The 25,995-nt window shown below is 49.9% G+C and overlaps 1 protein-coding gene across 1 annotated transcript in view; it reads right to left on the reverse strand.

The window, feature by feature from the left end:
• LOC137457881 (zinc finger protein 850-like) overlaps window positions 1-25,995 on the reverse strand; it is a gene marked incomplete at its 5' end in the record, with an annotated part of 203,219 nt that overhangs the window by 145,692 nt on the left and 31,532 nt on the right. The window lies entirely within an intron of this gene.

Consider the following 25,995-nt stretch of genomic DNA (forward strand, 5'->3'; position numbering starts at 1 on the left):
AACATGGTTCCTTTATCCCCTCCCAGTACACATGTGGCCTCATCCCAGGACAAGCTAGCTCATATTGTCTTCTTCCTCTACAGACTGTGTCCCATCCCAGCACAGAATGTATGCCCTGGCTCCCTTCCCAGTACCATCTGCATCCATCCCAGTACAAACTGCACACCCTCATGCCCTCCCATTACAGCCTGCACCCTGTCCCAGTCCAAACAGGATCCCTTTCATCCCTCCAAATGTACATTGGCCCTTTTCTCAGCAAAACCTAAATCCCTTTCTGCACTCCCAGTGCAGACTGGGCCCTGTCACAGTCACAACTCCATACCCTAATCACACCTGAGTCCAGTCTGGGCCATCTCCCATTTCAAACTGGCTCCCATTAACATCTCCAAGATCAGTCCCAGCCCTGTCCCAGTACAAACTGATTCCACTCATCCCATCCTGTGCTGTTTAATATTTTTATCGGTGCTATACACAGAGGGATGGAGACACCATCAGCAAGTGTGCAGGTGGCACCAAGCTGAGTGGTGCTGTTGATATGCCAGATGGACAGGATGGCATCCAGAGGGCCCTGGACAAGCTGGAGAGGTGGTGCCCAGGTGACCCTCATGAGGTTCACCAAGAGCAAGAGCAGGGTCCTGCAGCAAATGCCTGCAGGGACAGGGACAGAGGCAATGACATCAAAATAAAGCAGAGCAGATTTAGATTGGATGTGAAGAAGTTTTTTATTTATTATTTATTGTTTTTATTATATTCCTTTTTTATTTTTTATTATTATTATTGTTATTATTTTGTTGTTTTGTACTTTATTTTTTGTATCTATCTTTTTTTGTCATTTTTTTATTTTTTATGGTTTTATGGTTTTTTTATCTAATTTGTAATTTTTTTGTTTGGTTTTTGTTTTTTAATTTTACTTTTTTTCTTTTTGTATTTTTTATTTTTTCTAGTCAATGTCTAAGAAGGAAATAGAAAGACATTTCATTAGCTAAGGAATAGTTTTAAAAATGAATACCTATTTATTACAAACCTTAACTATATGACATGGAGCTCCTTTGAAATGCCATGGCATACAACTAAGCAGGTTGGAACCAAAAGAAAATCTTACAGTTTGAACTCATTGCTAAGTACTTACACCTTACTGCAATTATTGCATACTAAGCACCTGTAAATACCAAATGCTTACTATTCATTATGCTTACCAGGAAGACTTAGCAAAACTCTAAATAACAAATCTCTGAAAGACATTACAATCAGAAACTACTAAATTAGCACTGTTGCTTTAAATCAGAACAGAGCTTTGGTAGACTAGAGTCGTACCATAAAAGGGAGGGGGGGCGGAGGGCTGAGGGGGGAGGATGGCTAGTTGTGCCCTAATTGCTATTGTTTCTGCACTAGGGTCTTAACCATTTGCAGACTAGAAATTGCAAGCTCTGCTGTGGTGCTATTTTCAACCCTCTGCTTTCCAACATGGGTTGAAGCTCAGAGAGAATTGTCTTAGGATCTAACTTTTTTTCCAATTAGAATATCATCCATATCATCCATCACAGTCTCAAGCTGTGCCAGGGGAGGTTAAGGCTGGAGGTGAGGAGCAAGTTCTTCCCAGAGAGAGAGATTGGCCATTGGAATGTGCTGCCCAGGGAGGTGGTGGAGTCACCATCACTGGAGATGTTTAGGAAGAGACTGGATGGGGTGCTTGGTGCGACGGTTTAGTTGATTAGATGGTGTTGGATGATGGGTTGGACTTGATGATCTCAAAGGTCTTTTCCAACCTGGTTTATTCCATTCTATTCCATAATGATAGGTGAGAAAGTCACTACGAGTCTGTCTAAATAGGGACAAAGCCCAAACCACATACATGTGGCACAGGGTGGGAGAATTCTGCAGGCCTTGAGGCAAGGTTACCCATTGATATCATTGGGCAGGTTCTCCCTTGTTAATTGATGGCCCAGTAAATGCAAACTTTTCTGAATCCTCCAGATGTTAACAAGTGTGTGCTGAAAACAAATGATCAGTTATAGCAGTTGTGTATCCTGACTTTGACCCATAGGTAGTTATGGCTTGTTTAGCTTCTTTTAACATTTTCCAGTCCAGAGATTGCCATGTTCTTTGTTGACCTTCTAATACCACAGGAAATCTATAGATTCTCCATCTATTACTGCATTTCTCACAATGCCTTTCCACCAGTGCAGCAGTGCAGTTCCTTGTCCCTCCCACCTGCCGATCCCTTACACTATTGTCCCTTCATAATTCGATTGTAGCCTCCATCACAGTGATATTGTCTGCTGATAATGCCTGGGATCTAAGGGATCTAAGGAGCGTAGCACAGCTGGAGCCACTGGGGGGGCTACTGCTGTGGAGGCCGCCGCTGTGGGGGCCACCGCTGGGGGGACCGCCACCGTGGTCTGTGCTGCCGGTGTCAGTGGTGTGTTGGTCCAGGCTGCCTCGGTCGGGGCCACTGGGGCTGCCAGGGCTCGTGAGAGGGGTCTGGGCATAAAGATGCCATAATCATGAGCCTCCAAGCACTCCATTTTTCCTAAGCGGAAGTGCAAAACAGAGTCGGTGCGGTTAGATTTCTTAGGGTAGTTGTATTCATCTTCTGAATCTGAACCGTTGCTGTCAGTATTAGAGGAAGATGTTGATGGAGGGGATTGAAGACACTGAACCACAGGTTTCACTGCCTTCTTATCACTTTTATTCTGCTTGGGACAAACAGCAGCCGTGATGTGTGGTGAATGCAGTGTGTTTGCCAAGATGGAGGGCGTGACATCTTCTTGCGTTGAATTTTCATGCGTTGTGGCCTCCATTTTTTCTGTTAACATCTCCTCAGGCAGGTCAGAATTTGCCTCTGTCGCTACTGATGCAGCGGCAAGAGATTTTTTCTTGGAACAGGACGGTAATAGGGAGCTGCGATTCGTGTAGGAGGAGGGATAGCAGGTGATTGAAATAGGAATGGTGACAAGGATGCTGATGAAGCGGCAGATGATGCAGGGAGGGAGGGGGGCCGGAGGGTGCAGAGCCTTCCGAATCTCCCTTTTTCATCTGGGTTAGAACCAACGTCACAGCAGCTGAATCGAGAGTAGACTGCTCTGCTTTTATAGATTGCAGTGTATGTGACAATGTGCCACACGGTGCTATAGCAAAAAACTACTTTTTGAGCCTTTAGGCACCTCATCCCACAGCTGGGCTCCAATTTTGTCCCATGCTTCGGAAGTGAAAGCTTCAGTTGCTCTGGGGATAAAATCATGATCCCGGGCCCAGGCTAATAGCCCTTTTAAAATCCCAGAATCATAAGTAATACCTCTCATGAAGAGGATAACTTGGAGGGCTTTTAGCACAGTCTCTTCTTCTTTGCGGAGTGGGTCCCTGTACCCTCCCCGGCTACTTCACCGGATCCTGGTGAGATTCGCTTCCTTTTCTGAGCGCGTGCTGCTTATTTTCTCAGCACCGGGGCAGTGCTGGTTTGAGCGGCTTTCCGTATCACTCGGAACGTACCACTTATGCTGAGTTGAGCAGCATCACAGTCCAAGGATCCCGTCATGAGTTCAGGCGCCAGATGTCAGTGACAGAGGATGGAGTCAATATGGATGACCAATATGATCAAGTATTGTTCGTTTATTAAGGGAACCTCTACAGCTTATACAGATTCAGAGAGCATCGTTGGCATAGCTTCATTGGTTCCACACATCATACTGTTATAGATTATTGGTCAAACTACTAATGACACGCGAGGCTGTTTATGCAGATGTTTATCCTGTTATTCCCAGATAACTCTCTGTGTTTATAGCTACCAGTGCCCTGCTTTAGTTATATGCTGCAGGCACAGCACTGTTTTGCTAAACTGCTAGTTACTTCTGTGCTTATGCTGAGCATGGCCTACCACCATGTCAGGCTCTAAACCTATACTGCCAGATTACTCACACCACTTATTGCTATGATTGCTACAGAGAGGGAGTTCAGTCTGGGGAGGGGTTCAGAGCATCCACTTTGCACTGGGAGAGATCCAGGCAGTACTGGGAGGGGGTGAGGGGATCCAGTTTTACTTCATTGAGGCCAAATCTGTATTGAGATCATAGAATCATAGAATGGTCTGGGTTGGAAGGGACCACCAAAAGTCATCCAGTCCAACCCCTTGCAGACAGAAAGGGACATCCTCAACTAGGTCAGGTTGCCCAGAGCCCTGTTGAGCCTCACCCTGAATATCTGCAGGGATGGGGCCTCAAACACCTCCGTGGGCAACCTGTTGCAGTGTTCCACCACCCTCACGGTGCAGAACTTGTTCCTCATTCAATCTCAATCTGTTCTGCTCTAGTTTGAAGCCACTGCCTCTGGAGCTGGCCCTGCAGGATTTGCAAACAGTCTCTCTCTATCCAGTACACTTCAGGCACTGGAAAGAAGCTTCCAGGTCTCCCCAGAGCCTTCTCTTCTTCAGTCTGATCAACCCCAACTCCCTCAGCCTGTCCCCATAGCAGAGCTGCTTCAAGCCCCTGATCATTTTTGTGACCCTCCTCTGGACCATCTCCATCAGCTCCATGTCCTTCCTGTGTTGAGACCAGAGCTGGATGCAGTGCTCCAGGGGAGGTCTCACCAGAGCAGAGTAGTGCCAGGATCTCCTCTCTCCATCTCTGGCCATGCTGCTTTGGATGCAGCCCAGGCTGCCCTTGGCCTTCTGGGATGCAATCTCACACTGCCTGCTCCTGGCCAGCTTCTCCCCCACCAGCACCCCCAACTCATGTCAGTGCTGCTTTCTATCACCTCCTCCCCCAGCCTGTATTGATAGTGAGGATTGTTCCAGCCCAGCTGCAGGGCCCTGCTCTTCCTCTTCTTGAACCTCATGAGGATCAACTGGGCATCACCCCTTCAACTTGTCTAGGGCCCTCTCAAATGCTGTCCCTTCCCTGTGTCATGTCAACAGCACCACTCATCTTGGTGCCATCTGCACACTTGCTGATGATGTCTCCATCCCTCTGTCTATAGCACTGATAAAAATATTAAACAGCACATAATGGGATGAGTGGAATCAGTTTGTACTGGAACAAGGCCTGGGCTGTACTTGGAGATGTTAATGGGACCCAGTTTGAAATGGGAGATGGCCCGGACTGGACTCAGGTGTGATTAGGGTATGGAGTTGTGACTGTGACAGAGCCCAGCGTGTGGTGGGAGGGTTTAAAAGAATCCAGTATGTACTGGGCTGAGTCCCAGACTGTACTGGGATGTGGCCAGGGGGCTCAGGTTGTACTGGGATGGGGCCCAGTCTTCCTGGGAGGGGTTACAGGAACCATGTTTTGGCTGAGTCTCTACTGGACAGGGATCAGGGTATCCAGTTTGGACTCTGAGTAGGTGCAGTCTGTAATGGGAGGGAGTTGGGGGATGAAGATATGAGGAGACCTCCTGTTCTGATGGCAGTGCTGCTCTAGAGCACAGCTCTGTCCCACAAGCAGCCATGGACTGACTTCAGTCCCAACACTTCCTCAAAGCAACAGCACAGTGCCCAAGCTGCCAGAGCACTCAGGTCATACCCCAGCACAGAGGCTAAGCAGGAGAGGGTGGAAGGGAAGAAAGAGCAGCTGAGGACAGCCCAAGCTCTGGGCCTCCCTGGCACTGCTGCTGTGCTGGGACTCTGCCCCTCCACCTCTGCACATAGGCACTGCCCTGGAGCTCCACAGAAACCTTGCAGGAAGGAACTCAGAGAAACAACTCCCTGCAGGGTCCTTTATTGTGTTGAACACACAGGGAGCACAGCTCCTGATGTCTGCAGCCTCTGGGTCACACCAGGCAGGACAACACTGAACCAGAAATGGTCTGAAGAAAGACATTTGTGTGGGAAAAACATTCTCACAAGGGGAGCAGCACCAGCAACAACCAGAACTTGATCAGGGAGGCTGGGCCTGCAGAGTGACATCAGAACTGCTCTGCAGGAGAAGACAAGGAGTTTATTGCTTCCGAGAGTATCCAAGGATCAGTTTGCTCAAGGCAGCCTTCAGCAACTGGTTCCTCAAGCTGTAGATGAGAGGGTTCACTGCTGGAGGCACCACTGAGTATAAAACTGACACCACCAGGTCCAGGGATGGGGAGGAGATGGAGGAGGGCTTGAAGCAGGCAAAGATGCCAGTGCTTGTAAACAAGGAGACCACAGACAGGTGAGGGAGGCAGGTGGCAAAAGCTTTGTGGCGCCCCTGCTGAGAGGGGATCCTCAGCACTGCCCTGAAGATCTGCACATAGGACACCACAATCAACACAAAACACAGAAAACCTGAAGAGGCACTGACCAAAATAAGCCAAAGTTCCCTGAGGTAGGATGTGGAGCAGGAGAGCTTGAGGATCGGGGGTATTTCACAGAAGAACTGATCCAGAGCATTGTCCTGGCAGAGGGGCAGGGAAAATGTATTGGCTGTGTGTAGCAGAGCATTGAGAGCCCCACAGGCCCAGGCAGCTGCTGCCACGTGGACACAAAATCTGCTGCCCAGGAGGGTCTCATAGTGCAGGGGTCTGCAGATGGCAATGTAGCAATCATAGGACATGATGGTGAGGAGAGAAACCTCTGCTCCAATTAGGAATATGAAAAAGAAAATCTGGAGAACACATCCTGCATAGGAGATGTCCTTGGTGTCCCTCAAGGAATTGGTCATGGATTTGGGGACAGTGGTGGAGATGGCACCCAGGTCAGTGAGGGTGAGGTTGAGGAGGAAGAAGTACATGGGGGTGTGGAGGTGGTGGTCCCAGGCTATGGTGGTGATGATGAGGCCATTGCCCAGCAGGGCAGCCAGGTAGATGGCCAGGAAGAGGCAGAAGTGCAGGAGCTGCAGCTGCCTTGTGCCTGGGAATGGCAGGAGGAGGAAGTGGGTGATGGAGCTGCTGTTGGCCATGTGCTGCCTCTGGCCATGGAGACCTGTCCAAGGAGGGAAATGCAGTGACAAGTTAGGGCACACTTCTCTCACGCTCATTGTAACCCCTGTCCCTGAGCTGCATGAGGAATAGATCAGCTCAGTCCCATAATTACCTGTCGTAGTGTTGGAAAGGTAAGACCAAGAAGCCTCCTCCCTCCCCCTGTAAAGTAAAGGGAAAGGAAATTGAGGGAAAGGGAAAAAAACTCACAGCTGAATTAGCAAAGCAGTGGAGCTGTATATTTACAAAGCGATATAGGATATGCAGGGAAATATATACAAATTTACAATCTTTACAATATATACAAGGATATACAAGAGAGTAGCACAGAAATGAGAGTTCCCCCCTCCGCTGAGGGGGTTCCCCACCTCCGCTCTCCCCTCTCTCCCCCTTTTCCCCAGAGCGGGTTAGAAAGATAGAGAAAGAGAAAAGAAGAAAAAAATTATAAGCAGTTGTGTGTTAATTGGAAAGCAGTTAATACAGGCCTTATCAGTTTTCAAGGCCAAAGCCTTGGCCGAAAGCCCAGGAGCTGCAAGCTGCTGCCCGAAGGAGAAGCAGAAGGAAGACTGAAGATAAAGTGCCGGAATGCCCAGGATACCCTGCTGCACTCCCAGTTCAGAAGGTGCTTCCTCCCACTCTACCAATGAAATTAGTTTAGATCCTTCTTTTCGTTTATCAACTTCCGTCCACCATATTCCCTTTCTTAAAGGCACAGCCTCAAACGGTGACAGTCCACCCCTTCTAAACAATTTCATTGGCCATTCATACTGTCCATCCAATCCACAACGATGTTTACAGTTCGTGAGTAAAGTTCATAGTCCCTTCCAGCTATGCTCAGATGTAGATGATTCAAAAGTCCAAGAAAATCAGAAAATGAGAAAAATGGAAAACAGTTCATTTCTTTGCCAACGAAGCAAAGAAAAGGGAAACAGGGATTCTCAGGGTCTCTTAGTTGACTCAGGGCTCTCAGGGATCTCAGGGTTCGTGCACCGTAGATTCCTCGTTGATTTCTTTCTTTGGACGCGATGTAGCTGTACAGCAGTTCAAAATTAACCTCTTTCAGCTAAAGTTAAATTTCTCTGTGGAATACACTGAATTTCACCATTCTCTTGCATTACCCAATAAGTGTGACCCGGACCTTCAGCTGAAACCACCCCTCAGACAGGTTTAGCCTCTCCTGAGGGTGAAAATACCCAAACAGTTTTACCTAACAGATTCTTTTCTCTAACAACAGGAACTCTATCACCTTCCACTTTCTGTAGCAAATCTGAATGTGCAGGTCCAGCTCGGTTCACTGAACCTCTACTATTTACCAGCCAGGTTGCTTGTGCTAAATGTTTTTCCCAGTTTTTCAAAGATCCACCTCCCATGGCTTTGAGAGTGGTCTTCAACAAACCATTGTATCATTCAATCTTCCCTGAAGCTGGTGCATAGTAGGGAATATGGAATATCCACTCAATACCGTGCTCTTTTGCCCAGCTCTTTACAAGGTTGTTCTTGAAATGAGTTCCGTTGTCTGACTCAATCCTCTCTGGAGTTCCGTGTCTCCACAGGATCTGTCTCTCCAGACCGAGAATGGTGTTGCGTGCAGTTGCATGTGGAACTGGATAAGTTTCCAACCATCCAGTGTTTGCCTCTACCATAGTAAGCACGTATTGCTTACCAGAACGAGAACGTGGTAGAGTGATGTAGTCAATCTGCCAAGCTTCACCATACTTGTACTTGGACCATCTGTCACCATACCACAAGGGCTTAAGTCGTTTTGCCTGCTTAATAGCAGCACAAATGTCACAGTCATGGATGACTTGTGTGATAGCATCCATGGAAATGTCTATGGATCTGTCTCGAGCCCATTGGTATGTTGCATCTCTGCCTTGATGTCCTGACGAATCATGAGCCCACCGAGCTAAGAATATCTCACCCCGGTGTTTCCAGTCGAGATCAAGATTAGAGTCCATGTCTACTTGAGAAACTCTTGCAGCTAGATCTGCCTGATGGTTGTGTTGCTGTTCCTCAGTAGCTTTGCTCTTAGGAATGTGAGCATCGATGTGTCTCACTTTCACTAGAATTCTCTCGATTCGATCAGCAATGTCCTGCCACAGGTTGGCTGCCCAAATGGGTTTTCCTTTCCTCTGCCAACCACTCTTCTTCCAGTTCTTTAGCCAACCCCATAGAGCATTGGCTACCATCCATGAGTCGGTGTAGAGATAAAGCTTTGGCCATCTCTCACGTTCAGCTACGTCGAGAGCTAGCTGGACAGCTTTTACCTCTGCGAACTGACTGGATTCTCCCTCTCCATCTTTCGCCTCTGCAACTCGGCGTGTTGGACTCCACACTGCAGACTTCCACCTTCGCTTGTTTCCAACAAGACGACAGGAACCGTCTGTGAACAAAGCATATTTCTTTTCCTCATCAGAAAGGTCATTGTAAGGAGGAGCTTCCTCAGCACGAGTTACTTTCTCCTCTGGAGGTTTAGCACAGTTGATACCTTCAGGCCAACATGAGATCACCTCCACTAGACCAGGTCTTTCAAGATTTCCCATTCGAGCTCTCTGTGTTATCAGAGCCATCCACTTAGACCACGTTGAGTCTGTGGCATGATGTGGTGTGGAGCCTTTGCCTTTGAACATCCAATTCAAAACTGGTAATCTGGGAGCTAAGAGAAGTTGTGATTCAGTTCCAATCACTTCAGAAGATGCTTTTACTCCTTCATAGGCAGCTAAAATTTCTTTCTCTGTTGGAGTATAATTAGCCTCTGAACCTCTGTAACCTCGACTCCAGAAACCAAGAGGTCGTCCACGTGTCTCACCTGGAGCTTTTTGCCACAAGCACCAGGTTGGACCATTGTCACTTGCAGCCGTGTACAAAATGTTCTTAATGTCTGGACCATCTCGGACAGGTCCCAGACCCATTGCTTGAACTACCTCTTGCTTTATCTGGTCAAAGGCTGCTTGTTGTTCAGGTCCCCAGTGGAAATGGTTTCTCTTTCGAGTCACATCATACAGAGGTTTCACAATCTGACTGTATCCAGGAATGTGCAGTCTCCAAAATCCCACTATCCCCAAGAAACGTAGGGTCTCTTGTTTGTGGGACTTGCCATGGTAGAGACTCTATTTACCACATCCACTGGAATGTGTCGGAGTCCATCCTGCCAGCGCACTCCCAGAAACTGAATCTCTGTGGTACGTCCTTTCACCTTGTCTCGCTTGATGGCAAAACCTGCATTTAGAAGAATGTCAATGATTTTGTTACCTTTCTTGAAGACTTCCTCAGCAGTTTTACCCCAGACAATGATATCATCGATGAACTGGATGTGTTCTGGAGCACCGCCTTTCTCCAGAGTATCGTGGATCACTGCATGACAGATGCTTGAGCTGTGGATCCAGCCCATTGGCAGCCTGTTGAAAGTGTACTGGATTCCTCTCCAGGTGAAAGCAAACTGAGGCCTGCATTCCTCTGCTATGGGAATAGAGAAAAATGCATTAGCAATGTCTATGGTAGCATACCATTTGGCCTCTTTGGATTCCAGCTCATACTGTAGCTCCATCATGTCTGGTACTGCTGCACTCATAGGTGGTGTCACCTCATTCAGGGCTCGGTAGTCTACCGTCAGACGCCAGTCTCCATTCTGCTTCCGCACAGGCCACACTGGACTGTTGAAAGGTGAATGAGTTTTGCTGACGACTTTCTGACTCTCCAACTGACGAATCAGATTCTGAATGGGCAACAAAGAGTCACGGTTGGTTCTGTATTGTCTGTGATGCACAGTCTGAGAAGCAACCGGCAATTTAATGTCCTGTATCTTATGTTGTCCCACAACTGCGGATTCATCAGAAAGTTCAGGTCTGGCAGACAGCTTCAATTTTTGTCCATCAATTTCTATTGAAGCTACTCCAAAAGCCCATTTGTAACCTCGAGGGTCTTTGAAACGCCCTTCTCTCAGAAAATCAATTCCCAAAATACAAGGTGCATCAGGTCCGGTCACAACTGTATGCTTCCTCCATTGTTTACCAGTTAAACTTATATTAACCTCTACCTTACTTAACTCTTGAGATCCACCAGTGACTCCCAGAATAGTTATAGACTCTGATCCCTGATAATTTGATGGTATTATGGTGCACTGAGCTCCTGTGTCAACCAAGGCCCTGTACTTCCGAAATTGTGAAGTGCCAGGCCACTGGATGTACACATCCCAATAGATTCTATTATCTCTGTTATCCCTCTCCTCCCCCTGGCAGGAGGCAGGGCACCCCTAGTTATGGGGAACATGCCCACATGTGCATTGTGCACAGTGTGCAGGGTTATAACTTTGCATGCTATAACCAGAGCCACTGTTGGAGCTACTAGAGTTGTTCTGGGGAACTGTGGAAGTAACAGCTACCCTTCTGGTATTGCTACCTCGGGTTCTGCCACTTTGCAATTCCCTCAGTCTCCTGAAAAGATTAGAAGTTGGTTGGCCATCCCAGCGGTTCATGTTCTCACCAAACTGATCACGCAGAGTTATCCAAATAGTTCTACGTGATTGCCTTAGTGGTCTGTTTTGGAATGACCTGTTTTGGAATGACCTGTTTTGGAATGTCCTGTTTTGGAATGACCTCCTTGGAGGACGTGTATTCCTCACAGATGAAACTTGTATCCACCTGGAGGAAGAATTGAAATTATCCTTCTGTGCCAATTGGTATATGGAATCTTTCAGATCCTTCATGCAATTCTCAATTTTTCCAGACAGAGTTTCAATGGCTGAAACCAAAGAACCACGTGTCATGCTATCCTCCAATTGTCTCATTTGATCACTGAATTGGTCAACCGTGGGAGAAGCTCCACCATAACTTCTTGACACAATTCTGCTTGCCAGAATGTTTGCATAATTGGAAGGAGCAAGCTTGATGATCTTTTTAGCAAGACCAATACCCACAGGAATGTCATCAGGATTCAGAGTTTCATGTTCACCATAGAGTAGCTCTCTAACAGCAAATTCTCTCAAGCGCTTAATTCCCTCATCTATGGTAGTCCAGGGTTTAGGATTCCAGGGAAGATCATCTCAGGAAGGGTATCTCAGGGCAACCGCCATTAAAAGGCGTATCCACAGATTAACCTTACCGAGAGCTTCGCCTAGATGTCTATCTATTCCATTGTCCCTTGAGAGAGTTCCTAACTGAGCTGCTGACTTGTCTCCAACTGTTAGAGCTGAAGCACCTGTATCATAACACCTACTAAGCCAAGCTAGAACTGGCTCCTTATCTGCCCTGGTGAAATCTTTACGGACATAACGCAATTCCTCCCATGGTGACGAACATTCCAAAATATCATCTTCATCTTCGTCTCCCTGAATTCTTTGCCCATAAAATCCTGCTGTCATTCTCCTAAGGATCTCTTTAAGCTGAGAACCACCTTTGCCAGCTGCTTTCCTAACTTCATCTCTATCCTGCTTTGATCTCACTAGGCAAGAAGACCTCCACTCTGGACTTCCGGAGGGCAGACTTTGGGTTACTCAAGGAACTAATTCAGAGGGTTCCTTGGGATAAAGCCCTTAAAAACAAAGGGGTCCAGGAGAGCTGGACCTACTTCAATGAAGAATTGTTGAAGGCTCAGGGACAGGATGTGCCAGTGTGCCAGAAGATGAGCCACCGGGGCAGACGGCCAGCCTGGATGGTTCATGAACTTTTAATGGAACTGAGGGGAAAAAAGAGGGTGTATCACCTTTGGAAGCGTGGGGAGGCAACCCACAGAATGTTTAAGGATGTTGCTAGGTCTTGTAGGAAGAGAATTAGGGAGGCAAAAGCACACTTGGAGCTTAAACTGGCCTCTACTGTGAAGGACAACAAAAAGTCCTTCTATAAATACATTAATAGCAAGAGGAAGGGGAAGGAAAACCTCCACTCCTTGGTGGATACGGAGGGGAACATTGTAACCAAGGATAAGGAAAAGGCAGAGGTACTTAACACCTTCTTTGCCTCAATTTTTACTAGAAGGGCAGAACGTCTTCCTGACAGCTGGCCTGCAGAGCTAGCAGAAGGAGCCAGGGAGCTGCACAGTTTCCCTATGTTCCATGAGGCGGTAGTTGGAACTCTCCTTAGCAGCTTCTATCCCCACAAGTCTCATAGTTTCATAGTTTCATTCAGGGTTGGAAGGGACCACAAGGATCATCTAGTTCCAACCCCCCTGCCATGGGCAGGGACACCCCACACTAGATCAGGCTGGACAGAGCCTCATCCAGCCTGCTCTTAAACACCCCCAGGGACGGGGCCTCGACCACCTCCCTGGACAACCCATTCCAGGGTTTCACCACTCTCATGGTGAAGAACCTCCTCCTCACATCCAGCCTGAATCTCCCCACCTCCAGCTTCATTCCATTCCCCCTAGTCCTATCACTACCTGATATCCTGAGAAGTCCTTCCCCAGCCTTCCTGTAGGCCCCCTTCAGATACTGGAAGGCCACAATTAGGTCACCTCGGAGCCTTCTCTTCTGCAGACTGTACAGCCCCAACTCCTTCAGTCTGTCCTCATAGGAGAGGTGCTCCAGCCCTCTGATCATCCTCGTGGCCCTTCTCTGGACACGTTCCAGCACCTCCACATCCCTCTTGTAATAGGGGCTCCAGAACTGGACACAGTACTCCAGGTGGGGTCTCACCAGGGCTGAGTAGAGGGGGAGGATCACCTCCCTCGACCTGCTAGCCACACTTCTCCTGATGCAGCCCAGGATCTGATTGGCTTTGCGGGCTGCAAGTGCACACTGAGAGCTCATGTTGAGCTTTTTGTCCACCAGCACCCCCAAGTCTCTCTCCTCAGGGCTATCCTCCAGCCAGTCACTGCCTAGCCTGTATTTGTGCCTGGGATTGCCTCGACCCAGATGCAGGACCCTGCACTTGCTCTTATTGAACTTCATGAGGTTGGCTTGTGCCCACCTCTCCAGCCTGTCAAGGTCCCTCTGGATGGCCTCCCTTCCCTCCAGCGTGTCTGCTGCACCACACAGCTTGGTGTCATCAGCAAACTTGCTGAGGGTGCACTCAATGCCACTGTCCATGTCCCCCACAAAGATGTTGAATAAGATAGGTCCCAGGACTGATCCCTGAGGGACTCCACTTGTCACTGGCCTCCACTGGGACATGGAGCCATTGACAGCCACTCTTTGGGTGCGGCCATCAAGCCAAAGTCCATGGGACCAGATGGGATTCATCCTAGGGTGCTGAGAGAGCTGGCAGATGAGCTGGCCAAGCCACTCTCCATAATTTTCCAGCAGTCCTGGCTCACTGGCGAGGTCCCAGAGGACTGGAAGCTGGCCAACGTGGTGCCCATCCATAAGAAGGGCCGGTTGGATGAGCCAGGGAATTACAGGCCTGTCAGCCTGACCTCAGTGCCAGGCAAGATCATGGAACAGATCATCCTGAGTGCAATAACACAGCACTTAGAGGATGGCCAAGGGATCAGGCCTAGCCAGCATGGATTTAGGAAGGGCAGGTCCTGCCTGACCAACCTGATCTCCTTCTATGATCAGGTGACCCGCCTGGTGGATGTGGGGAGGCCTGTTGATGTAGTCTACCTGGACCTCAGCAAGGCCTTTGACACCGTCCCCCATAGCAAACTGCTGGCCAAGCTGTCAGCCCATGGCTTGGACGGGAGCACACTGCGATGGGTTAGGAACTGGCTGGAGGGCCGAGCCCAGAGAGTGGTGGTGAATGGTGCCACAGCCAGCTGGCAGCCAGTCACTAGTGGTGTGCCCCAAGGATCAGTGCTGGGCCCTGTGCTCTTTAACATCTTTATTGATGATCTGGATGAGGGCATTGAGTCCATCATCAGTAAATTTGCTGACGACACCAAGCTGGGGGCAAGAGTTGATCTGCTCGAGGGTAGAGAGGCTCTGCAGAGAGACCTCGACAGGCTGGACAGATGGGCAGAATCCAACGGCATGAGATTTAACACATCCAAGTGCCGGGTTCTGCACATTGGCCACAACAACCCCATGCAGTGCTACAGGCTGGGGTCAGAGTGGCTGGAGAGCATCCAGGCAGAGAGGGACCTGAGGGTGCTGGTTGATGGTAGGCTTAACATGAGCCTGCAGTGTGCCCAGGCAGCCAAGAGGGCCAATGGCATCCTGGCCTGCATCAAGAACAGTGTGGCCAGCAGGAGCAGGGAGGTCATTCTGCCCCTGTACACTGCACTGGTTAGGCCACACCTCGAGTACTGTGTCCAGTTCTGGGCCCCTCAGTTTAGGAAGGATGTTGACTTGCTGGAACGAGTCCAGAGAAGAGCAACAAAGTTGGTGAGGGGTTTGGAACACAAGCCCTATGAGGAGAGGCTGAGGGAGCTGGGGCTGCTTAGCCTGGAGAAGAGGAGACTCAGGGGTGACCTTATCACTCTCTACAACTACCTGAAGGGAGGTTGTAGACAGGCTGATGATGGTCTCTTCTCCCAGGCACCCAGTACCAGAACAAGAGGACACAGGCTCAGGCTGCACCAGGGGAGGTTCAGGTTGGATGTTAGGAAGAAGTTCTATACAGAAAGAGTGATTGCGCTATGGAATGGGTTGCCCGGGGAGGTGGTGGAGTCGCCGTCATTGAAGGTGTTCAGAAGGAGACTTGACGGGGTGCTTGGTGCCATGGGTTAGCTGTTTGGGTGGGTTGGATTGGTTGATGGGTTGGACACGATGATCTTGAAGGTCTCTTCCAACCTGGTTTGGTTTATTCTAATAAAGGTTTATTCTAAAGGTGGACACAAACTCTGCTGCCCAGGAGGGTCTCATAGTGCAGGGGTGTGCAGATGGCAATGTAGCGATCGTAAGACATGGTGGTGAGGAAAAAATACTCTGCTGACATTAGGAAGATGAAAAAGAAGAACTGGAGAACACATCCTGTGTAGGAGATATCCCTGATGTCCCTCAGGGAATTGTCCATGGATTTTGGCACAGTGGTGGAGATGGCACCCAGGTCAAGGAGGGCAAGGTTGAGGAGGAAGAAGTACATGGGGGTGTGGAGGTGGTGGTGCCAGGCTATGGTGGTGATGATGAGGCCATTGCCCAGCAGGGCAGCCAGGTAGATGGCCAGGAAGAGGCAGAAGTGCAGGAGCTGCAGCTGCCTTGTGCCTGGGAATGGCAGGAGAGAGGAAGTGGGTGATGGAGCTTGTGGTGGGTTAACACCTTTTTCTGAAAACAAAAGAAGAAAGCAGGGTGGAGGGCTTGCAGGTACTTTACCTGAAGGGCGTCTCCCCCCTGGGAAAGCTGAGTCTGTTCCACTCCCCCCTCCCTGCCCAGCAAGGGTATAAAAAGCAGGACCTCATAGCTGTTCGATCTCCTTTTTGGCTCCTGCCTCTGCTGGATGAGAGCTACTGCAGCTGCTCTCCTGATCCTCAGCCACGTGGCCAGACCTGATCCTTCTCCCTGCTGCCTCTGCACCTCTTCAGAGACAGACTGGTTTTCTATTATTTTTTTTCTATTCCCCTCCCATCCATTCTTGTTCCTTGCCCTTGTGAACCTTATTCCCTGTTATTGCTATATATATATATATTTGAAGAAAAAAAAAAATTATTTGCCTCTCTACTTCCAAGCTGACTCCAGATTGTTGATTAGTGGATTTGCTCCTTACCTTTTTTTTCCCTCCTCTCCCTGTTTGGAGGGAGGAAGTGGGGGGGAATTAGGGAAGAGATTCTCAGCCTTTTCCACATTTGAGCTTTTAACTCTCAGTTAAGGCTCAAACCACTACAATTTTTGGCGCCTCCAACGTGGGGCTTGGAAATTGATCTTGTATTGGGAAAGCAATACCTTTTTTTTTTTTCTGAAAAAGTAGCTTGAAGTAGAAATGGCAATTTTAAAGAACCTGATGGTCCAAGCCTTTTCATGGGCTTTTGGCTGGATCTTTTGGACCCACATCTACAAATTAATAAATTACCACGTGGTGTGGTTAATGATAGAGATGCTGATCAAGTGGATAAAAACTTTACCAATTAAGTTAGGCATATATCTCTTGAATTCATTGAATTTCACTGTCAGTGGTAACTTTTCTAACATAGGAAACTTTCCTGAAGCAAGTTATGAAACCAATGGTGTAGATAAAAGTGCCTGTGATGGAAAATTGCTCTACGTTGCAATATGCTCCATATGCCTAAATGTAATCCTTATAGTGGCATTTGCTGGGACCGTGTTGGGTGGAGGACTAGCTAACCCATTAAGAGCTGTTTGGAGGGTGATAACACACTCCTTTGTGCTCTTTAATGACTGGGGGCGTGTCTGCTGTGGGCATTGTAAGCACTCTGTAGACACAAAGAGGGAGGGGTCGGGTTGTAATGACTGTGCCAGCTCTCAGCCTGAGCCCCAGGCACAAGGGTTTGCCCCACCACCAGCAGTCCCACAGTTGACCCCTGATGCTCCTGCCAATGCAGTCTCTCTAGCACCGGTCACCACACGCAGGAAAAGAAATCAAAAATCATCGCCAAGCACGGATGGTGAGGAAGGAACCTCAGCAGGCCCCAGCACCTCACAGAACCCAGCGGCAGATGAAGATGATTCAGACCAGGAAATAACTGTTACATCGCTGCCCAGAAAAGAACTAAGGCAAACTCGTCTGGACTACGCCAGGAAAGAGGGTGAGCCAATACTGAGCTGGGCCCTGAGATGCTGGGACGAGGGGGTGGACACAGTGGACCTGGATAAGAGGGAGGCAAAGCTTTTAGGCTCCCTGACTCGTGATGCTGGTCTGGACAAGGAGTTAGCCAAACTTGATGGAATACACACTCTCTGAGCCCGGATTCTGAACGCCATCAAGAGCCGGTACCGCTCAAGAGATGACCTGCCCTGGGCCCCAGTTAGATGGACAACTATGGAGCAGGGCATTCGGTATCTGAGGCAGATGGCCATGATGGAAATAATTTATGGGGATGGCCAGCTCCCTTTGGACCCAGATGAGGTGCCCATGAGACGGCCCTTCGGAAAGAAACTCACCCAGGGTGCTCCTCAGAAATATGCTCACACATTAGGAGGGATACTCTTGACTGGACAGGATGGAAGGCCTAAAACTGTCTGTGAGTTTGCCAATGATTTAAGGGAATATGAGGACAGCGTAAATCAGAAACCCCTGATCTCAGCCATAGAAACTATGGCTAAAGACATTGTCAAAGAGATCAAGACCTCCATGTCTGAACTGAAAAAGGGGAGCGATGCCTCCTTTTCCCCTTCTCCTTCAGAATGGGTCCAGGTTTCAGCAATCAGGAACAGGCGACCTTCCCCTAGGAGATCACCCCAAGCCAATCGGGGAATGTCAAGGGGGTCTCTGTGGAGGTTCCTCTGTGACCATGGAGAGGACATGGACACCTGGCATGGCCAACCCACCTCTGCCCTCTGGAACAGGGTGCGGGAACTGCAAGGTGGGCACCACGGGGATAACTCATCTAGGAGAAGAGCTGCCCCAGTTTCCTGGAGTGGTCCCTCTCGCTCAAGAGACCCTTCCCCTAGTAACACAGGACCATGTGACAAGTGTGGACATTGCCGCCAGCATTAGAGGTGCCCTACCTCCAGCCAGGTGGAGGCCAGGGATAACAGAGTATACTGGGATGTGTACGTGAAATGGCCTGGCACTTCAGAAGCCCTGAAGTACCGAGCTCTGGTGGACACAGGGGCCCAATGCACCCTGATACCATCGGGGTACAAAGGGGCTGAGTCCATAAGCATTCAAGGAGTCACAGGAGGCTCACAAGACTTGACTGTACTGCAAGCTGAGATAAGCCTGACCGGGAATGAATGGGGAAAGCACGACGTAGTGACTGGTCCAGATGCACCTTGCATTCTTGGCATTGACTTTCTGCGGGAGGGATGCTTCAAGGACCCTAGGGGGCACAAGTGGGCGTTTGGGGTGGCAGCTGTGGAGACTGCAGGCAAAGAACAGCTGTCCACCATGCCCGAGCTTTCAGATGACCCCTCCGTAGTGGGCAGCCATAAGGTGCAGGATTTGAAGTTACCTATTGCCTCTTGCATAGTACATCGCAGGCAATACAGGACCAACAGAGACTCTCTGCACCCCATACACCAACTGATTCGACGACTGGAGAGCCAGAGCGTGATCAGCAAGGCTCACTCCCCCTTCAACAGCCCGATATGGCCAGTGCGGAAGGCAAATGGGGAATGGAGACTGACTGTGGACTACCGTGGCCTGAATGAAGTGACTCCTCCGATCAGCGCTGCCGTGCCGGACATGCTGGAGCTCCAGTACAGTACGAGCTGGAATCGAAGGCGGCCAAGTGGTATGCCACAACTGACATTGCTAATGCCTTTTTCTCCATTCCCATTGCAGAAGAATGCCGGCCACAGTTTGCTTTCACCTGGAGGGGAGTACAGTATCAATGGAATCGGTTACCTCAGGGCTGGGTCCATAGCTCAACCATCTGCCATGAGGTGATCCAGACTGCCTTGGAGAAAGGTGGAGCTCCTGAGCATCTGCAGTTCATTGATGACATCATTGTATGGGGTGAGACAGCAGAGGAAGTTTACCAGAAGGGTAAGAGGATAATTGACATCCTGCTGGAGGCTGGCTTTGCCATCAAGAGAAGCAAGGTGAAAGGGCCTGCCAGGGAGATCCAGTTCCTGGGTGTTCAATGGCAGGATGGCCGTCGCCACATCCCTCAGGAGGTGGTGAACAGGGTAGCCACTATGGTGCAGCCCACGAACAAGAAAGAGACACAGTCATTTTGGGGGCTTGTGGGCTTCTGGAAAATGCACATTCCCGGGTACAGTCAAATTGTGAAGCCTCTCTTCCATGTAACAAGGAAGAAAAATGATTTTGTGTAGGGACCTGAGCAGCAGGTGGCGTTTGACCAGATCAAACGAGAGGTGGTCCATGCTATGGCTCTGGGACCTGTTTGAACTGGGCCAGAGATCAAGAATGTGCTGTACACTGCGGCTGGTGAGAATGGTCCTACATGGAGCTTGTGGCAGAAGGCTCCTGGTGAAACCAGGGGCAGGCCCCTAGGTTTCTGGAGTAAGGGGTACAAAGGCTCTGAGGCCAACTACACCGCGACAGAGAAGGAAATCCTAGCTGCCTATGAGGGCATCCGGGCTGCCTCTGAGGTAATTGGGACTGAGTCACCTCTATTTCTAGCTCTGAGACTTCCAGTCCTGACCTGGATGCTCAAAGGGAGAGGCTCAAGCCCACATCATGCCACAGATGCTACCTGGAGTAAGTGGATGGCCCTGATAACTCAGCGAGCTCGGATGGGGAACTTCGAACACCCTGGCATAGTGGAAGTGATCACCAACTGGCCAGAGGGTGCTGACTTTGGAATGCCAGCAGAGCAGACAGTGACCCGTGCTGAGGAGGCTCCCCCATATAACGATCTCCCTGACAACGAGAAGGGCTATGCTCTATTTACAGATGGGTCCTGCCAGCTTGTAGGAAGCAAGCGGAGATGGAAGGCAGCTGTCTGGAGCCCAACAAGGCAAGTGGCAGAAGCAAGGGATGGAGAAGGTGAATCCAGTCAGTACGCAGAGGTAAAAGCTGTCCAGCTGGCCCTGGATATAGCAGAACGAGAGAACTGGCCAGTGCTGTACCTCTACACTGACTCCTGGATGGTAGCCAACGCCTTGTGGGGGTGGCTGAAGGAATGGAGGAGGAACGGGTGGCAGAGAAAAGGGAAGCCTGTTTGGGCCGCTGACCTGTGGCAAGACATCGCCGCCCACCTGGACAGGCTGCCAACCAAGGTACGGCACATCGATGCACACATCCCCAAGAGCAGAGCCACAGAGGAGCACAAGCACAACCACCAAGCAGACCTGGCTGCTAAGATCTCCCAAATAGACTTGGACTGGGAACACAAGGGTGAGCTGTTCTTAGCTCGCCGGGCCCATGACACTTCTGGCCACCAAGGGAGAGATGCCACATACCGGTGGGCTCGGGACAGAGCTGTGGACATCTCTATGGAGGCCATCTCACAGGTCATCCATGAGTGTGACATCTGTGCTGCCATCAAGCAGGCCAAGCGCATGAAGCCTCTGTGGTATGGGGGGAGATGGTCGAAATATAAATATGGAGAGGCCTGGCAGATCGACTACATCACCCTTCCTCGGTCTCACAGTGGCAAGCAGTACGTACTGACCATGGTGGAGGCAAGTACAGGGTGGCTGGAGACCTATCCAGTTCCTCATGCCACTGCTCACAACACCATCCTGGGCCTAGAGAGACATATCCTGTGGAGACACGGCACCCCCGGAAGGATTGAATCAGACAATGGAACCCACTTCAGGAACCATCTCATAAGGGACTGGGCAAAGGAACATGGGATTGAGTGGATTTACCACATCCCATATCATGCACCAGCTGCAGGGAAGGTCGAGCGCTACAATGGCTTGCTAAAGACCACCCTAAAAGCCATGGGGGGTGCAACCTTCAGGAACTGGGAAAAGCACCTAGCTCAAGCCACTTGGTTAGTGAACAGCAGAGGATCTGTGAACCGAGCTGGTCCTGCCCAGTCCGACCTGCTGCAAACAGTGGATGGAGATGGAGTTCCTGTGATTGCTGAGAAGAACCTGCTGGGGAAGTCAGTGTGGGTTTTCCCTGCTGCTGGTGGGGGCAAACCAACCCGAGGGGTGGTCTCGGCTGAGGGGCCTGGTCACACGTACTGGGTTATGTTAGAAACTGGGGACATTCAGTGTATCCCACAGCAGAACGTGACTCTGGCTGAGAGAGGATGAACTCAGAGGAGGCAACCCTCATCAATGTAATTATGTGAATAGTTATAAGTTGTTCTAAGTTTCTTCATCCTAGTTTAATACCAGCCCAGCATCCAGGACCCAACGTACCCACTGCACACCAACCCAAAGAGCATCATCTCACCTGTACCCGTTCCTGATGTCCCTACAGCAACGGACTGTTCCCTATGTCCATACAGCAACAGACTGTTCCTGACCTTTTCCTTTCCCTTTCAAAGACAGACTGATTCCTGATTCTTCTCCACATGCCTGCCCAGTTCAAGCACCACCTACAGTGACCATCAGCAGAGAGAGAGACGGCCCTGGGAGAGAGCAAGCCGGGATAGCAAGAGACTTGCACCAAGGATTCAAATACCATGTGTCAAAATCACATGAAGGGGCTGTGGCAGGAGAGAGGAAGTGGAACAGAGGGGTGGATTGTGGTGGGTTAACACCTTTTTCTGAAAACAAAAGAAGAAAGCAGGGTGGAGGGCTTGCGGGTACTTTACCTGAAGGGCGTCTCCCCCCTGGGAAAGCTGAGTCTGTTCCACTCCCCCCTCCCTGCCCAGCAAGGGTATAAAAAGCAGGACCTCATAGCTGTTCGATCTCCTTTTTGGCTCCTGCCTCTGCTGGATGAGAGCTACTGCAGCTGCTCTCCTGATCCTCAGCCACGTGGCCAGACCTGATCCTTCTCCCTGCTGCCTCTGCGCCTCTTCAGAGACAGACTGGTTTTGTATTATTTTTTTTTTTCTATTCCCCTCCCATCCATTCTTGTTCCTTGCCCTTGTGAACCTTATTCCCTGTTATTGCTATATATATATGTATGTTTGAAGGAAAAAAAAAATTATTTGCCTCTCTACTTCCAAGCTGACTCCAGATTGCTGATTAGTGGATTTGCTCCTTACCTTTTTTTTCCCTCCTCTCCCTGTTTGGAGGGAGGAGGTGGGGGGGAAGTGGGGAAGAGATTCTCAGCCTTTTCCCCATTTGAGCTTTTAACTCTCAGTTAAGGCTCAAACCACTACAGAGCTGCTGTTGGACATTCCCTGTCTCTGGTCATGAGGCCCTGTCAAAGGAGAAGAAGGCAGTGACAAGTCAGAAGAGCATTCTCTCAGTACAACCAAAGGCCACAGACCCCCCCTGTCACACAGGCTCCTGCTGATGCTTCTTCTTGGGGACTCTTCCTTCAGCTCCAAGGCTGGAGCACTGCTTGATCATGGCTTAGGGTAAAAGGCAAGAGTGGGAGAGCTCCCATGGATTCTAAGTCACCTGCTCTGCACCTCAGCTGGAGGGTGACCATGCTCCCATGTCACCCTGAGAAGCCACCAGACACTGCTGAGTGCAGAGGGATCCACCACACAGCACTCAGTGTCTCAGGGTCTCAGCATCCCACTTGTAGTCCAGGAGACACTTGGCTCAGTGTCCCTTGGAAGGCAGCACAGCCTGGATGGACACCTCAAGGATACAGCCAAGGCATGACCATGGGTGCTCTTGCAGTCAGGTCATTGCCAGCCTCACAACTTCCACTACCCAGAGCTTCCCAGGCTGCAGGACAGCTGGGACACCTCATTGCTGTGGCTCCACCTGCACAGGAGATCTCACAGTGTCTGTGCCTGACTCTGCAGCTGAAGCTTCCATGCCCAGAGAGCCATCAGCAACACAAAGAGCATCTGAGACAGGCAAGGAGAGGGACAGACAGACACTCAGGAATGCCTTCAGGTGAGGAGTGTAGGCACTTCGTGAGGTTCCCAGTAAAGCTCTGTGTGATGCTTTAAGAGCCTCAGCCCCTGCTCTAAAGGCACAGCTGAGTTTCCCTCCTCACCAGCCAGGTCAGAGACAGTGGAAGCAAAAATTCAGGAGAGGAGAGACTGGGTCAGGAACCCCTGACCTGAACATAGTCATGGAAAATGCCACTGGAAATGATCTGGAAATGAACTGGAGCTGAGAGCAGCCCTGGCCCACACAACAGCCCCTCCACAACAGAAGGACCCTGCCCTGCCCTGCACTGCCTTGCCCTGCCAAGGGTGGCTCCTTCCAACCAGAGTTTCTCCCCAAAGCAACATGAAGAGCTCCCTAGGGTGCTTGAGAGCTGAGCCTGGCATGCAGCAGAGTCCCTGCCCCAGCACACAGCCCCAGCTTTAGGAGGTGCCTCCAGGAACTGCAGCTGCACTGCCCTGCAACCACAGACTCACCCTGTCAGCAAATGCAGTGGCTTCTTCTCCAGTGAGCTCTCAGCATCTTCAGTCTTGGCTGCCTTGAAGCTCTCTCTGCCTTCTTCATCTCCCTGAGATGCCCTGGCAGTGCCCTCAGACTTGCTATGTGGTGCAGAGAAGCTGCTCCTGGCCAGAGCTCCATGCAGCCCAGAAGCCAGGCCCAGCTCTATGGTCAGCCCAGGGCATTTAAAGGAGCCCTGTGGTGGCTTTGGTGCCAGGTAAACCTCAGGGACTGAGAGAAGGCTGATGAAACCTCTCCAGAAGTCAAAGTTAGAGTCAAACTCTGAAGTTTCTTGTAGTGTTAATAGGTTCCACTGGGGGACACTACAAGGAAAGTGTCTTCACGGTCTGGTGAGAGCAGAGAACTGAGGCAGTGCTGACAGGTCAGGACAAGCAGCTCAAGGTGGCTCTGCTGCTGAGGAAACCTGGAGGGGTATCATTGATCCAAAGGGCCAAGCCCTGACCCTCAGCCCCTGGCAAGGCACATCCTGTCCCTCAGCTGTGGCTCAGGTCTCTGATTCACCCTGTGAAATAATTTTTATCAGATGCTTTGTGCAATGAAATCCTCTCCAATTATCTGCAGAAACCTTGGCAATAATAAGAGCTTCAGCAGTATTTAATGAGCCCCATGGAGTATTTGGGGCTGATTACATCATCCTTAGGTACTGCTAGGAGACTCTGCCAAGGTACTACCAAGAAGCCTCTCAAGAAGTCCAAGGCAGAAGGAAACTCCAAAGTACCTTGAAGCACTGATTGGCCTCACTGAGGCTTGTTACTGACAAAGGCTCCCCAGGGACTCGTTAGAGCAGCTTGTTAGAGGCCAGGATTGCAGGGAGACAAAAGCAAAGTACAGGGCAGAAAAACTTGCCTTTGGTCTAGGAAGCAGAAAGGCCAAGCCCTGACCACTGCCCTTGCAATAGAAGAACCTCAAAGCCTCAAAGCAAAGTTTCTCCTCACAGGCCTTGGTGGCAGAGGCAACTGCCAGAGCCAAGGGCACAAAGACGTTGGTCCTGTTTGGCCTCTCAGCCTTGCCAGAGCCCTTGGCCATCCCTACTGCAGCCTCTCCTACATTGTCCCATGCCTGCAGCTCTTTCCCTTTAGGCTGCTGACACCAATCTTTCTTCCCAACCCAGCTCTGCCCCTGCCACTTCCATCCCTTCCCTGAGCTGTCTCAGCTCTCCCCCTGCCATTTCCATCCCTTCCCTGAGCTGTCTCAGCTCTCCCTGTTATTTCCCAACACCTCTGGATGGCCTCATGCATAGCAGCTCTGCCCTTTCAGGGACATTTCTTTGGCCTCTTCTCCACTCTGAACCTTTCAAGCTGCACTTTGTGGAGGTTTTGGTCTCGTAACACACCCAAGGAGAGCTCCATCCTCTCTGAAACCACCCTTCAGCCATGTGCACACTGCTATGGCAGTGCTCTGAACCACATTCACCAGTCTGAAGTAGCCCAGGTCCCTCAGATTCTCTGTCTGAAAGCCTGCACAGACTCCCAGTTGGTGGAGCAGGAATTGTTTATTGGCACAGAACAAGCAGTTTATACAGGAAAAATCCAGCAGGCTAAGCAACTCCCTGACATTCTTGCACCACTGCTGCTCATTGAATTTTCTCCTTTGATATGCAGCTGTCCATTGTTATCTTCATCCCATATCAGGTTAAGCTTCTCCAGCATGGAGGCAAGTGTCCTCCTGTCTCGCATTTCAGGTTGTTTACCGTAGTTAGCTCTTCTTTATCACCAGGCCAGCCTTCCAGTATAAGCAGCCTGTTGTTCTTTCTTGTCCTGAAACCTTCCATAGATACTTTCTGCTTTGCCACAACTCCCCATTTTTATATGGTTTAAACCAGCAGCCATCACTTGTATCCTGACCATCCTCCTGTTCCGAAAAGCTATGATTACAAACACCATGAACACTACAATTACAATGCCAATCACCACAAGGATTTCACCTCTAACCCACACTTGTAGATTCAGACCTGAGAACCAATTGTTTGGATTCAAGCAGCTGAGACCTTTGTTCAGTGCTTGCCATGTTGAATCCATCCTCACCTGTTGTGTATTTGCTAATTGCAGTTCCAGCTGATGCTTCAATGTTTGGACATTATGTTTCAAGGAGCTATCAAAGGCCCCTTGTAAATGTGACCTGAGTGAGTTCCAATCATGCTGAGAGTCACTCCAAGACAAGAATGTTACACACATTTCCTGCTTGTGATATTCCCATCACACTGCAGCATTATATGGGTC

Source organism: Melanerpes formicivorus, unplaced genomic scaffold, assembly GCF_026170545.1.
Source record: "Melanerpes formicivorus ecotype bairdi unplaced genomic scaffold, bMelFor1.0.p_v2 SCAF_206, whole genome shotgun sequence".
Lineage (NCBI taxonomy): Eukaryota > Metazoa > Chordata > Aves > Piciformes > Picidae > Melanerpes > Melanerpes formicivorus.